Source organism: Neovison vison, chromosome 2, assembly GCF_020171115.1.
Source record: "Neovison vison isolate M4711 chromosome 2, ASM_NN_V1, whole genome shotgun sequence".
NCBI lineage: Eukaryota > Metazoa > Chordata > Mammalia > Carnivora > Mustelidae > Neogale > Neogale vison.
In genome coordinates, this window is record NC_058092.1 from 215,749,887 (window position 1) to 215,761,264 (window position 11,378).

The following is an 11,378-nucleotide window of genomic DNA, read 5'->3' on the forward strand; positions in this document are numbered from 1 at the left end:
TATTGAGCTCCTACTATCTGTTGAGAACTTAACAAAATCTGGATTCTCCCAACAACCATGGTACAGAGAAAACCGGAACTCAGAGAATTGAAGTATGTAACTCAAGTTGGCATGTTTAGTTCTGCACAGATTTCTTCTTGGCTCAGCTGTAATAACAGCTGTTATGCTGCTCCTCTGTGTCTGCTACACATTTATGAAACATGTATTTTATCTCTACTGCATAAAGAGGGAAACTGAATCTCAGACAGGTTGGGAATTTTGTACAGGGTATTACAATCTCAGATGGATTTGAATCCAGGGGTTTTTTTTGTTTGTTTGTTTATTATTTTTTTAAGATTTTATTTATTTATTTGACAGAGATCACAAGTAGGGGGAGAGGCAGGCAGAGAGAGGGGGGAGCAGTCTCCCTGCTGAGCAGATGACAATGCAGGGGCGTGATCCCAGGACCCTGGGATCATGACCTGAGCCAAAGGCAGAGGCTTTAAACTACTGAGCAACCCAGGTGCCCCTGAACCCAGGTATTTTTGTCTTAAAGAGCTCTTCCTTCCAGAGATGTGCAGACTTGAAATGTTAAATCAAATGGGCATTTAATTTGAATAGAACATTTTTTTTCTGGAAGAAGAGGAAAAATAGAGACTCCTTCATAATTCTGAGAAGTTTTAGAATAAAGAATATGGGACTAAAGTCACATTTTTATGGAAATTCTGGGACCATTAGTAAAAATGAGTGAATGTTATTATTTTGTGCATTTAATCTAACATTTTTGGGCTTTACTTTTACATTTCAAATATTTTTATAGTGTATGTAGAACATACTTTATGATTACATTTCTTGTCCCAAGTTGTCTCCTTGATACTGATACTAAAATAAATACTCTTGGTTGAAACATGGAAAGGATTCGTAACCAACACCCAAGTATGTAATACACTGGGTATACAGTGTTTAAAGAAGATATCTGAGAAATGCAGTTAGTTTAAAAAGGAGAGGGGAGATTATCACATCAGACCTTCCCTGAATTCCAAGGCAAGTTCCAAGAACAAAAATTAAAAGATCAAATCAGAATTCTTAAATAAAGCCAAAATTGTTATTTCATTTTTTATTTTAATTAAATCTTTTAAAGTATTTTATATCAAAAACGGTCATTCTAACGATCACTATCCATCTAGTCAAGGTAAAAAAATGGTGTCAGACTCCAACATGTTTCATCGAGACCTAGGTACATAAGTGAACATAGGCATAATAAGATTTTGATTCTATTGTAAAACAGTCCTCAGTCTGCTGTGTTCCTATTGCTAAAGTCACACGAATTCATGAGAATCCCTGGAGCCACAAACTGGAGCCCAAAGAGAAGTAAGAAAATAGTTACTTGATTCGACTGGGAAAGGGTATTTAGTTATGAGAGCAGCGATGCACCCATACTCTCAGAAAGGAAGGACTAGACAAGTTTGTTAGTCTGTCTTTTCTCTTATCCAAGTATTTCTGCCACTCCGCTCTTCCTTACACCCCCTAAATAGTTTCCACTCTGATGTTAACAGAAGTACATTACACAAAACGTGGTGGTCAAACACAGTACGTCGTGTGGTTTCCAGGACCCAGGGCAACGGTGGGGAGATCTGGGGCAGGGGGAGGGTTTGTCACACCAGTAGATTGCCAGGGGCACCATGGTTCTGGGGGAACGTTGAGCACTGTATCTTGCACCACAGAGGCGTGGGCCCTCTAAAGCTTGGGGTCCCTGACGGGGGCACTCCTTGCAGTGTGTGTGGATGGTACTATGTCACATGTTTGAAAAACTATGTAGTGTAAGATAAAATAATGTGGGAGAAAAACTTTATAGGAGTTGATGAAAAAGGAAAACAGTGGAATTTATAAGAAATATGATTTTAAAAAATTACAGTGTAACAAAAAGTCAGGAATTTACCCTGGCTGAAGTTACCAGGTTGCGGAAAACGTTGAGATGGGTGGGCCAAGGCTTCTGAGGTCACCTGGGGCCTTTGATTCCCCTGCAATTTTGCAGAGCACAGGTTATCTATGGCTTCTAGCATGGATTTCATTTAAAGAAATCCAAGGGCCATTAATAAATAGATAAAAATGAATCAGTTCGTATTGTGCCATAAATACCACTTAAAATAGCACTTTAGGAGAGCATTAAAGTTCCAAGTTTTTGAAGACTATGGTGCACTATCATTACATATTCATAATTTGAGTTTGGATGTCCTCTTAAAAACATTCAAGGTTCATCCACATTAAAGTCTCCATTGAACCTTCTTACAAAAGGAAGCTTAAAAGCACTAAAATCCATCAACACATTCCATTTTATATCCTTTCATCTGACTTCCCTTTTGTTTTTTTTTTTTTTTTGCCCATGGGGTCTTTCATATTCCTGCTCCCTTAAATTAGAAGCAAGGAAACAGTGTTTTCCTAAAAATAAAAATTCTGTAGCCATATGTTTACACTGGTAGAAACCTGGCAGGACATGTCCAGGATCAGATGCTTCATTGTATTCTATGACAAATCTTGAGTCTACGATAAGAAAGTAGGATGAGGTGGTGAAAATACACATTTGAGTTCAGATTATACTCTCAGAGTATAGGGAGTATACTCTCAGATTTAGGGGAAAAAGCCCCTGGCCTAAGAATTCATATTCTTATTCTTACTTCTTACTGAGTATACGATAACTAGAAAAGCTGAAACTTTCTTTTCCTTTCTTTTTTTAAAAGATTTTATTTATTTATTTGACAGACAGAGATCACAAGTAGGCAGAGAGGCAGGCAGAGAGAGAGGAGGAGGCAGGCTCCCTGCTGAGCAGAGAGCGCTATGTGGGGCTTGATGCGGGGTCCAATGAGGGGCTCGATCCCAGGACCCTGAGATCATGACCTGAGCAGAAGGCAGAGGCTTAACTCACTGAGCCACCCAGGTACCCCAGGCTGAAACTTTCTAAATTTTAACTTCATCAGCTGTTAAGTGAATCTGATATTTTCCCTGCCTATCTTCACAGGATTATTTATGAAGATTAAATGAAATAATATACCTAAAATGACTTTATGTGAAAAGTACAATGTAGGCGAATGGTCCTGTTAAATAGTTGCAGGTCATTTCCCTCTGATATTGAGCCTGGGAAGGAAGGTGATTTATATGCACACTGAAAGCCTGCAATGCATGGTGGGCTAATTCTAAGAGGGAAGACCATCAAGCTCCCTTAAAGTGTTCATTAGCATTGGTAGCACATGTTTGTGTTCTAGCAAATTGTACGATCTGTTTACTAAGCTGTGACCAACAATTTTTTTTTTAAATGAAAGAACATAGAACACAAAATTTCACAAAGCACCCCACATGGTAAGGTAAATAATTTTCCAGGTGCGTGTGTGTTTTTATATTTTATTGCTTTAAAAATGCATTTTTTCCTTAAAAAGTCAGTAAATACTTTAGAGGTAACTGTAGAGCAAGACATACTAGATTTCATCAAATCTCAAATAAAATATTAAGGGGGAGACAAAATATAAGACTCTTAATCTCACAAAACAAACTAAGGGTTGCCGGGGGGAAGAGGGTTAGGGAGAGGGTGGTTGGGTCATGGACATTGGGAAGAGTATGTGCTATGGTAAGTGCTGTGAAGTGTGGAAACCTGGCAATTCACAGACCTGTACCCCTGGGGCTAATAATACATTATATGTTAATTTTTAAAATGAAAAAAAAAATTAAGGGGGGGTAATCTACCAAAAAATTACAAAACAATCCTTGCCATCATTCAGAATTTTTATTTTATTTTTACTGAAAGTGCTCTTTAAAACTTAGATTTTTTTTTTTTTTAAAGATTTTATTTATTTATTTGAGAGAGACAGTGAGAGAGAGCATGAGCGAGGAGAAGGTCAGAGAGCGAAGCAGACTCCCCATGGAGCTGGGAGCCTGATGTGGGACTCGATCCCGGGACTCCAGGATCACGCCCTGAGCCGAAGGCACTCGTCCAACCAACTGCGCCACCCAGGCGTCCCAAAACTTAGATTTTTTTTAAAGATTTTATTTATTTATTTGACGCAGAGAGAGATCACAAGTAGGCAGAGAGGCAGGCAGAGAGAGAGAGAGAGGAGGAAGCAGGCTTCCCGCTGAGCAGAGAGCCCAATGCGGGACTCGATCCCAGGACCCTGAGATCATGACCCGAGCCGAAGGCAGAGGCTCAACCCACCGAGCCACCCAGGCGCCCTAAAACTTAGATTTTTTATCATAAAAGAACGGAAACTTAGTGGGACCTCTGGGTTGGCTCAGTAAGTTAAACATCCAACTCCTGATTTTGGCTCAGGTCATGATCTCAGGGTCATGGGATGGAGCCCCACATCCAGCTCCATGCTCAGCAAGGAGTCTGCTTCTCTCTCTCTCTCTTTCTCTCCTTCTGCCCCTCCCCCACTTTAGTGTGCACACATGCGTGAACCCTCTCTCTCTCTAACTACATCTTTAAAAAAAAATAAATAAAGGAACTGAAAGTTATTTAGAAATATATTTTTATCCTATATGAGTGTTGTGGATATATAAAAAGAAAATATAGGGGTGCCTGGGTGGCTCAGTGGGTTGGGCCTCTGCCTTCGGCTGGGGTCATGGTCTCAGGGTTCTGGGATTGAGCCCCACATCGGGCTCTCTGCTCAGCAGGGAGTCTGCTTCCCTTTCTCTCTCTCTCTGCCTGCCTCTCCATCTACTTGTGATCTCTCTCTGTCAAATAAATAAATAAAATCTTAAAAGAAAATATAAGTAACGTGACTTAGGGTCTTCCTACGACTTGTTCACTTTTACAATCCAGCTTTTTTGAATAATTTCTCAAGTCAGAGTCATAGGTTTTCATTTACCCCTACCTCACTTGCCACCCCCCACCCCCTGCATTGTCCTCTCTGCTAACAAGAGCATTTCATTTAATAATGGAACAAAGGCACTCTCTTGTTGTCTCTGGGATTCTCTTTCAAGCCAAGGACATCCATCCTGCAAGCCCAAGCACAAACAGTAAGATCCATGTCAGGACACACCCAGCCTATAGTGATTTTAAGATATAGCCCGACTGGGGTGCCTGGGTGGCTCAATTGGTTGAGCAACTGCCTTTGGCTCAGGTCATGATCCCGGACTTCTAGGATCTAGTCCCGCATGGGGCTCCCAGCTCCTTGGGGAGTCTGCTTCTCCCTCTGACCTTCTCCTCTCTCATGGTCTCTCTCACTCATTCTCTCTCAAATAAATAAATACAATCTTAAAAAAATAAATTAAAAAAATAAAGTAAAAGATATAGCCCGATTTTCAGAAGTGTTCCAAAGTGGAGAAATGTACAGCCTAGAATTGATAAACTATGGCAGTAGTTAAGAGATCAGATTCTAATGTCAGTTCAGAATTGAAAAACCAGCTCCACCATTCAGAAGTATGTTGCCATGGGAAAGTCACTTAATTCCTGTCTCTGAGTTTCCTCATCCACGGGATTCTAATATTAACAGTATTTCTTATTCAATTTAATTTTTATGTAGTTCTTTGCATTGTGGGAATTAAAATTTTTTCATGTAGAACATTTAGTAGACAACTGGAAGTCAGTGTACATTCACCAGATGAAATGATCTCCTATATGCTGTTTTACAACATTTTCTTTTAGCAATATACCTTGAACATGTTCCTGCATCACTATATATAGACCTACATCATGCTGTTGGGGAGGAAAAATTTTTGTCTACCCTTTAAGATTCTTTTGGTTGGTCTAAGAATTATATTGACATGGGAAAGATTAATAGGATAAAATCAAATTTAATTACATATATTTGGGGAATCCACATAAACATAAGAGATTCCAAAGATAGTCAGGCAAAATGATGTATATGTCATCCTGAACTGAGGAGAAGGGGAAGGGATCTAGGGCTTAAAATGGGAGGAGGACTAGTTACAGAAGATGAAAAAGAGCAAATGCTTGGCCAACAAATGTTTGCTGGACCATATAGAAACAGTATGACATAGAGGGGAATTTTAACAAACAGACTTTCCTAAGTTTCTTCCTGTCTACCACACCTAGTTTATATTATATTGTCATTTATGGTGATAACTCCCTTCCTTGAACAAGTGCTTTATTCTAATTCTTTTAGGTAGTTAGGGGAAAAGTCAGAGGCTCTTCCTGAGCCTTCTGTTTCTTAAAATTCAGCCTAAAATCTGCATGCCAAAGAAACACATTTTGGGGTGGCAAATTTTTCTTCCCTACCACCCCTTTCAATGGTAGTTAGGTTGTTTTTTTGTCTTTGTTTTTCACCTGTTCTTCTCAAAATCAATGTCTTAAATTAAAAAAATTTTTTTTGAGATATAGCATATAGTAATAACTCAGATTATATGGAAAGGTTTCAAATGAAGACAGTCTCCATCTCATTCCTTCTCCAATTTCATTGTCCAGAAGCCACCCTCCAGTGTAAGATATGGAACATAACCAATACCCTAGAAGCACCTCGCCATGCCATGTGCCTTCTCTTTTTCTTTCTCTTCCTTGGCCCAGAGGTATCCACTCTTCTGAATTCTATTTATTGCTCCTTGTTTTTCCACTCTACCATAAATGCATGTGCCATAACCTGTATGGTTTCATTCTGCTTGTTCTTTTTTTTTAAGATTTTATTTATTTATTTGATAGACAGAGATCACAAGTAGGCAGAGAGGCAGGCAGAGAGAGAGGGGAAGGCAGGCTCTCCGCTGAGCAGAGAGCCGCATGCAGGACTGATCCCAGGACCCTGGGACCATGACCTAAGCCAAAGGCTGAGGCTTTAACCAACCCACTGAGCCACCCAGGAGCCCCTCTTTTTTTTTTTTTTTTTTTTTAATAGGTTCCACACCCAGCATGGAGCCCAATGCAGGGCTTGAACTCACAACCCTGAGATCAATACTTGAGCTGAGAACAAGAGCTGGACACTTAACTGACTGAGCCACCTGGGCACCCCTCATTTTGCATGTTTTTAAAGCTAATATATGTAGTCATGCCATATGTATCATTTTGTGATTTGCTTATATGACTTAATCTTGTGTTTTTGAGATGCTTTTATGTTAGTAGCTACAGCTATAATTTATTAGTTTTTATTGCTGGATGGTTGGCCATTATATGAATATATGAATACTCCAAAAATTATTTTTCATTGTATTCTCAGTGTACTTTTACTACCCCCTTCCTTTTTTCTTTCTTCCTTCCTTTCTTTCTTTCTTTCTTTCTTTCTTTTTTTTTTTTTTGGTGGCCATTCAAGCTCCTTTCTTTATGGATCATTTATTCCTTTTTTTTTTTTTTTTAAGATTTTATTTATTTATTTGACAGAGAGAGAGATCACAAGTAGGCAGAGAGGCAGGCAGAGAGAGGAGGAGGAAGCAGGCTCACTGCTGAGCAGAGAGCCTGATGTGGGGCTCAATCCCAGGACCCTGAGATCATACCTGAGGCAAAGGCAGAGGCTTAACCCACTGAGCTACCCAGGTGCCCCAGGATCATTTATTCTTATATGGCTTCTTTTTGTGAGGGTTATAATAATTTTTTTCTTCTTACTTGACCTCATTCTGGGCCCTACTAAATCTTTCACATAGTCACTCAGCCTGTATTTTTCCATGGAATCTCTTTGATGAGGGCTACTATGGACTGTCATAGAATGTTAATTTTGTAAGAAGACAAGACCCCTAATTTTTAAGGAAAATTGAAATATAACTAATTAAAATAATAACAAGAATGAAATACTTCATGGGACTTTCAATATCCCTAACTCACTCTATAAAAGTACCTTATTAATTTAAATTGATCATATACTAAAAAGTATGAAATTATTCAAATTACAGTCCTGATGTTTATAGCAACATTATGGACAATAGCCAAATTATGGAAAGACCCCAAATGTCCATCGACTGATGAATGGATAAAGAATATTACTCAGTCATCAAAAAGAATGAAATATTGCCATTCACTATGATATGGATAGAGCTAGAGTGTATTATGCTAAGTGAAGTAGAAAAAGAAAAATAACCATTTGATTTCACTTATATGTGGAATTTAAAAAACAAAACAGATGAACATAGGGGAAGGGGGAAAAGAAAAGAAGGAAGCAAACCATAAGAGACTCTTAACTATAGTGAACACCCTGAGGGTTCACAGAGGGAGAAGTGTGGGGGATGGGCTAAATGGGTAATGGGGTAGTAAGTAGGGCACTTGTTGTGATGAGCACTGGATGTTATATGTAAGTGACGAATCACTTAATTCTATTCCTGAAACCAATATTACACTATATGCTAACTACTTAGAATTTAAATAAAAACTTGAAACCAAACAAAAGGCAAACAAAAAACCAAATTACCTTTCTAAAAAGTCAAAAGAATTTTGTATCAAGTGGGTGTATATAGTCAGTAAAGACACGTAGTACTTAGAAGGTAGAAAACTGTTTCTTGGGTGCCTGGGTGGCTCAGTCGGTTATGCCTTTGGCTCTGATGTGATCTTGCGGTCCTGGGATCAAGTCCCTCATCCGGCTCCCCACTCCCTCCCTCTCTCTACTCTCCCCCACCTCTTGTGCTGAAGATCTCTCTCTGTCTCTTTCTCTAAAATAAGAAAGAAAATAAAACTATTTCTTTTGTTGTTTTATTTTTATTTTTTAAAGATTGTATGTATTTATTTGACAGAGAGAGACACAGAGAGAGAGAGGGAACACAGCAGGGGTAGAGGGAGAAGCAAGCTTCCGGCCGAGCAGGGAGCCGATATGGGCATGGATCCCAGGTGCCAGAGATCATGACCTGAGCCGCTTATCGACTGAGCCACCAGCCGCCCAATGAAACTGTTTCTTAACACTGGGACCTTGCCAACTCCTGACCTTTATCCAACAGGATCAGCTCAAGTTAGCCCCCTCAGGCTAATTATTGACAATTATAGTTGTAAAAATGTGGCATACTGTGCCCTTTCACCTATGGCTAACAGCAGTGAGTATTTAGATGGTCGCATTATGTACGCAAACACAAAGGGCCTGGAGATGGTCCACTATAATCCACAGCAGTACTACAGGAGAGTAGTAGTACTACAAAGGGCCTGGAGATGGTCCACTATAATCCACAGCAGTACTACAGGAGAGTAGTTGAAAAGAAACAATATAGTTTCTTTTCAATTTCTTTCTTCGAGCAATTAGCCTTTATTGTCAAATTGGGTCTTTGAAATTATAACAACGAGACGTTACACTAGTCAGACTAATTAGGGGACAGGCCATTACAAGTAAAAGTGTTCGAATAATGCCTCGACCTGAAATTTTTAGGTTGGCCAATCAGAGATTTACAGTTGCAGGGTTAATTTGTATGATATCATAAATGTGATGAAAGAACTTCCAAAAGTTAGTCTTCTAAAAAAGACTTAAGCAAGACCCATGTTTTATCAAGAAATGGGCCTTGCTTTTTTTCATTTAGTATCTGTAATAATTAACATTTATTTAACATTTATTTTGTGCCAAGAACTGTTCTAAGTGGTTTCTGTATATTTACTAATTTAATACTATTTAAAAAATATATATTTTACTTATTTGACAGAGAGACCACAAGTAGGCAGAGAGGCAGGCAGACAGAGGGGGAAAGCAGGCTCTCCGCCGAGGAGAGAGCCCCATGCTGGGCTCGATCCCAGGACCCCGAGATCACGACCCAAGCTGAGGCAGAGGCTCAACCCACTGAGCCACCCAGGCACCCTAATTTAATACTTCTTCAAACTCTATCAGGGAGAAAGGAAGTCTTTACCACTGTATTTTACAGATGAGAGAACTAAAACACAAAAGGAACTTGTCCACATTCACACAGTTAATAAGGGGTTATTATAATTCATACGGTTTCATAATGAGTTCATATGTTGAATTATTAATTCATAAATCCATATCTTGAAACTCCAACTGTCCAGTACCTCAGAATGTGAGTTTACTTGGAAATAGGTTCATTACAGCTGCAATTAGTTAAATTAAGATGAGGTCATATTAGAGTAGGGTGGGCCCCTGATCCACTATGACTAGTGTCCTTATAAAGAGGGGAAATTTGGGCACAGATGTGGACAGAGGGAGGAGGCCATGTGAAGGTGAAGGCAGAGATGGGGTGATGCTTCTACAAGCCTAGGATGCCAGAGATTGCCAGTGTAACCACTAGAGGCAAGGGGAGAGGCATGAGACAAATTCTCCCTCACAGTCTTTATCTCAGACTTCTGGCCTCCAGACTGTGATCATAGATCTCTGTTGCGGATTTGTGATACTTTGTTAAACTAACCCTTACAAATTAATACAGTGGTAGAGTCAGGATCAAACCCAGGCAGGAAGGCTGAAAGATGGGTGCGCTTATCACCTCATTCTCTGCCTTTCCCATAACAGAACTAATCAAAATAAAAACAGACACCAATGGCCTGAGCAAATCAATGGCACAGGAGTTACTGACTGGCTTTCCAAATCTAGGCAGAGGAGCAAAACACTGACTATTCTTTTCCTGTGTCTGTACCTTGTGCCCTGGAGCCTTTTCTCTACCCCCTTCGGTTAAGAGAATGTTCCAGCAGTGGCTCTAGTCAAACACTTTCCATAGATCGACAGTCTAAATGCACTGAGCTTGCGGAACTCTTGAGCCTGTGTCCCCATTCGGCTTCAAAATCCAAACCTCACAGATTTTTGAAAGTGGCACTATCATTCTGTTAGTAATAGCCACATTTGTGCAGTTTTCTTTGGGTTAAAATTAAAAGGATGTGTCCTATTGGTGACAGCTAATACTGCCAAGGAAAGGAAAAAGCCGTGCAGATGGCTGGGCGACCTGGCACCGGGCCATGGGCAGGTATCTTTGCCGAGTAAGTTCCGAAGTGTGAGAGAGCTCTGGGCCCGGGGTTCCAAGCCCTGAAGTCAGGGGCGCTTTGGGGCGGAAGGAGAACTGCCACCAGGCGGGTGCCACGTGAGAGCCGCGGCTGCGGGGCGTGGGAGGATCAGGGTCTGGGTGTGGGTGACGGTTGGACCCGCCTGGAGGCCAGCCTGAAGACCACCATCCTTCTGGGAGGGGGAATGGCCTGGGTGCCGAGCTTCTCCCGAGCCTCTGGAGCTTCCCCTGCGCCTCCGGACGTGGGCGCCTCTCTCTCCCAGTACACTCTGGCGCGAGCACCAGCCGCGGTGTTCTAGCGCCAGCGAGGCAAACCCGGGGCTGCCGGCCAGAGGTGGGCGCGTGGGGTGGGCGTCTCAGCCGCGATTTCCCTGCAGGCCCTCGGCCCCAGGGGCGGCGCGTTCCTCCTTGCAGACAGCGGCAAAGGGAGCCTGGGCGCCGCGGGCAAGGCCGCCCACCGGAGTCGCCGCGCGCCGGTTTTTTCTTTAAGCGCCCGGGCCGACGCGGGGCGGGGGTACACAGTCCCCGCCGAGTTGACCTCGGACCGCCGCGGGCACTTCGGA